Genomic DNA, 5,426 nt, shown 5'->3' on the forward strand with positions numbered 1-5,426 from the left:
AAACTAGAAATAGAAGTATTATATGATCCAGAAATCTCACTCCTTGGAATATATCCTAGAGAAATAAGAGTTGTCACACGAATAGATATATGCATACCGATGTTCATTGCAGCATTGTTCACAGTAGCAAAAAGATGGAAACAACCTAGGTGCCCATCAAAGGACAAATGGATAAACATTATGGTATATTCACACATGGAATACTACACAATGATAAAGAACAACATTGAATCTGTGAAACATCTCATAACATAGATAAATCTGGAAGGCATTACGCTGAGTGAAATTAGTCACAAAAGGACAAATACTGCATGAAACCATTATTATAAGAACTCAAGAAATGGTTTAAACACAGAAGAAAACATTCTTTGATGGTTACGAGGGTGGGGAGGGGCAGAGAGGGGTATTCACTAGATAGATAGTAAACAAGAATTATCTTAGGTGAAAGGAAGGACAACACACAATACAGGGGAAGTTAGCACAACTGGACTAAACCAAAAACTAAGAAGTTTCCTGAAAACAACCAAACACTTGGAAGGACAGAGTAGCAGGGCAGGGGTCTGGGGACCATGGTGTCAAGTGACATCTAGCTCAATTGGCATAATAAAGTTTATTAAGAAAATGTTCTGCATACCACTTTGGGTCTGGGGGCTTAAAAGCTAGCAAGCAGCCATCTAAGATACATCAATTGTCCCAACCCATCTGGAGCAAAGGAGAATGAAGAACACCAAAGACACAAGGAAAACATTAGCTCAAGAGACAGAAAGGGCCACATAAACCAGAGACTGCATCAGCCTGAGACCAGAAGAACTAGATGGTGCCCAGCTACCACCAATGACCTCCCTGACAGGGAACACAACAGGAAGTCCCTGACAGAGCAGAAAAAAGTGGGGTGCAGAACTCAAATTCTAGTAAAAATACCAGACTTAATGGTCTGATTGAGACTGGAGGGACCCTGGAAGACATGGCTCCCAGAGTCTCCATTAGTCCAGAACTGAAACCATTCCTGAAGACAACTCTTCAGACAAAGATTAGACTGGACAATGTGACATAAAATGATACTCATGAAGAGTGTGCTTCTTAGATCAAGTAGATACATGAGCCTAAAAGGGCAGCTCCTTTCCGGAGGCGAGATGAGAAGGCAAAAAGGGACAGGAGCTGGTTGAATAGACACGGGAAATCCAGGGTGAAAAGAAGTGTGCTGTCACATTATAGGGAGAGCACCTAGGGTCACATAGCAATGTGTGTATAAATTTTTGTATGAGAAACTGACTTGAACTGTAAACTTTCACTTAAAGCACAAAAAAAAAATTTGGTAATATCGATTTTAAAAACCCATTGCCATCGAGTCGATTCCGAGTCATGGTGACCCTATTGGATGGAGTAGAACTGTCCCATAGGATTTCCAAGGAGTGGCTGGTGGTTTTGAACTACTGACCTTTTGGTTAATAGCGGAGATCTTAACCACTATGCCACCAGGAATTTTGAATCTCGGAGCCCTTGCTGTGTAGTGGTTAACAGCTTGGCTGCTAAGGAAAAGATCAGCAGTTCAAACCCACCAGCTGCTCCTTGGAAACCCTTTGGGGCAGTTCTACTCTGTCCTATAGGGTCGCTATGAGTTGGAACCGACTCAACGGCATCTAACAGCACAAAAACAATATGGATTTTTGAGAAATATGTTCTAGTAATACAGGCCTCCAATGACAGTCGTGGTACTCTTGTGCCACCAATCTGTGGTATGACGATATACTGATAAATAGAGAATTTAACTAAATAGAGAATTTATTGTGGGCACCTTTCCATTAGGTTACATGAGTAACACCTGGTTTTCCAAATATGACACAGTAAAACCAAAACAAATCCATCAGGGATCCCTGACTATCACACAGGAAAGCCAAAATTATGCTTGTAAGTCTTATCTCACATAAATAAAGGGAAAAAAGGCAAAACTTTATAAATCTAACACATGCAGGAAGCATCATCTAATAGAACGTTCAACTTGCACAACGAGGCTCCAACTCTGAGCTTCACACATTTCAAAACGAACTCACCCTGATGCTAAATGCATTAGAACCAGAATAACACCTTATCTCAGAGGTCCAGAGGCATAATAAGTGGCTGGTATATCCTTAAACCAATAGTAATTAAATAGTTAAGCGATATAAGTCTTTGTGGGGAATAAAGAAACAAACACATGGAATCTAGCTGTCTTATTAACCAATTGACAGTAGAGAAACACCAAGACACCCTCAATTAGGTATTGCCTTTGTGAGCCCTGCTCTAATTGAACCACTTGTTTGTGGAGTCCCGTGAATACCTGTTCTTCATGCACCCACCGCATCTTGCCAATAAGCCTTGGCGTAATTGCCCTTAGAGACAAAAGAGCCAACAAAGACGTTGGTAAACATGCCGTAAACCAGTGGTAAAGAACAACAGTTAAGTGGCTTCTTGGAGTAAAATGGAGGAGAAAACACTGCTGAAAATACTCCAGCCCTCTGCAAATGAGCACACTGTCTGGAATCACGTGTTAATTGGGCAGCATAGAGAGGCAAAGCATGAATGAAATGGATAAGGAATTGGATTGAGCATAAGATCTTCTTGATTTTCTTCTCACTTCTGATGCTTTCTAGCCAGGAGACCTTGAGGAATGCACTTAATCTCCTTGGGTTTGGTTTTCACATTTGTAAAATGACAATAAAAATGACCTTGTCTATCTCCCTGGGGGCATTGGGAGGATCAGGCTCCATAATATCCATGAAACAGCTTTATGAAATTTAAAGTCATATTTAGGTGTTCCTTTGTTAAATCATTATCATCAATGCCACACTTTTGCACAGTGGTATTCTTCAATGAAACTAGATCTTTTTTTTCTTTTAACAGACATTCTGAGGTGAGCATCACCTCTGCATTCAGTGGTGACTGAAGCCACTTATCTGAGGAATACGCAAAGAGAAAGCAGAGCATAAGGAACTGCAAATACTGGTCTGAACCCCAAAGGAAGATCAGGGAAATACAGAAAGTCTAGTTCAAGGTACAGTTGCCTCTTGATCACTTTCTCTGAGAAGGAAAAAGAAAAACAAGAAGAAAAGACACGATAGCCCAGAGTGGAAGTATTGTAATAATGACTGAGCTTGGCTCCTTGAGAGGAATGTAACCACCACTTACTCCAGGAAGAGGCAGAAGGAGATCCTGACACTAAACCCCTGAAGCAAACCCAAAGAAAACCCACTACCAAGGAGTTGATTCCGACTCATAGCAACCCCACAGGGTTTCCAAGGCTGTAAATCTCTACAGAAACAGACTGCCACATCTTTTTCCCGCAGAGGCACTGGTGGTTTCTAACTGCCCACCTTTCGGTTAGCAGTTGATCTCTTTAACCACTGTGTGGCCAGAGCTAAGCCCCTGAAGAGAGAGGTCAACAATCTACCTTAGCAGTTAATCCTGCTTGTATAGCATTCCTCTTATAAAATACCCTGAGGGTGGAAACACCTTTACATATGAGGAACCTTTCTCTTTGTTACATATCTAAATTCCAGACAGGGTGAGCATCTGTGAGTCCATTACAGTGAATGGGAATAGCATAGCTGAGGAATACTTGCACAAAGAGAAAATAAAATAATCTGTGTGTTAGTAAGCACTACAGATGCACTGTGTTTGCATCCTCAGTTGCTATTTTAAAAATATTTCTATAGTATCCTTGTCAGTGAAGCCTGCATTTACTTACTTAAGTTCACTTGAGATTTGGGACCCAGAATGAATTAAAATCAGAAATGAATCTATCATTCTATGGTTACTTCTTTCATCAAATATAGAATTAGGGATAAGAATCTGGCTTGGGTAAATATAAGAACGTCTCTACCTACCTCAGCACATAACAAATTAAAGCAAGCCTATTTTTATTTCCTTTGTTCTCTTTTAGTTGATTCTAAGCTAAAACAAGCAAAGAAAGAAGGAATTGTTGGGATTTGGATAGTGTTACACTTTCCAATTCTCAACGATTTACCACATCTCTCAACAATCAACCAGTGTCATGAAACAAGCTAAGCTCTTTGCTATATATGGAAAAGTTATGAGAAGAAGCCACTGTGGCAGTAACCCATGGTGGCTAAAATCACATATTTCAATATCACCAAGAGATGAGCAGTAATTTATTTTTGTCCTTTTAATTTGTAGATCAGACAAATGAGATTGAGAAAAATGGAATGACTTACAAGGTCACAAAACTGATTGATGTCAAAATCAGGACGAGAATCCAAGTTTTCTGACTCCTAGATCAGTGAAATTCCTAATTTGCATCCTCTCTCTCGTCTTTTCCCCAGAAACAGTTCTGCACTAATGCTTCCAAACAAGATGAACTCATTGCTCTACAAATGTGTCACATTCGTTGGGCTGCAAGAATAAAGCCATTTCAGTAATAAATTTTCTTAGTTTTTGTCTATATTGATAGATTCTCAACAGTTAGTAGAAAACTCACTCAGTGCCTTATCAAATAATCTAATATAAATAAATCTCCCCTTCTGAGTTATAGAAGTTAGCTTTGAAACTCTATGAAAAAACACGCCACTAACTGATTCTATGAGGCACTGGTGGTTCAGTGGTAGAATTCTCGTCTTCCATGTAGGAGACAGGGGTTCAATTCCCAGCCAATGTACCTCAAGAGCAACCACTTCCCAACTATCAGTAGAGGCTTTATGTTGTTATGATGCTGAACAGGTCTCAATGGAGTCTCAAAGATGTACTGGGAAGACAGACCTGATGATCCACTTTTGAAAATTAGCCAGTTAAAACACTATAGATCACAATGGTTCAATCTGTAACTAATCATGGGGATGGCTCAGAAGCAGTGTTTCTATCCATTGCTGTGGGGTTGCCATGAGTTGGGGTTGACTTGACAGCAAATAGTGACTCTGTCGTCTGTCATTTTTCTATATACTCAGTAATATTTTTAAAATAAAGACAGGAAAAAATAAAACAGCACAAAGTGAATTTATAAAAACCCAAGTAGGAGCCCTGGTGATGCAATGGTTAAGCACGTGGCTAATAACCGAAAGGTCAGTAGTTCAAACTCACCAGCCACTCCACGGGACAAAGATGTGGAAGTCTACTTCAAAAAAGATTTCAGCCTCGGAAACTCTATGGAGCAGTTCTACTCTGTCCTATAGGGTCGCTATGAGTTGGAATCCACTCGATGGTGATGGGTTTGTTTGTTTTTTGTTATTGTTTTGTATCTTATTATCAGAATAAAAACATGGATCCTGAAATAAGTACCTACTACATATGCTAAATCATTAAAAATGTTAGTTTAAAAAAATTTAACCTGTGAATGGGAAGAGCGTAGTCAATGTCACTGAACTGTGCATGTAGAAATTTTTGAAATGGTGTATCTTTGGCTATGTGTATTTTCACCAAAAAAAAAAAGGTTGAGA

The sequence above is a fragment of the Trichechus manatus genome, unplaced genomic scaffold (assembly GCF_000243295.1).
Source record: "Trichechus manatus latirostris isolate Lorelei unplaced genomic scaffold, TriManLat1.0 scaffold00063, whole genome shotgun sequence".
Taxonomy (NCBI): Eukaryota; Metazoa; Chordata; class Mammalia; order Sirenia; family Trichechidae; genus Trichechus; species Trichechus manatus.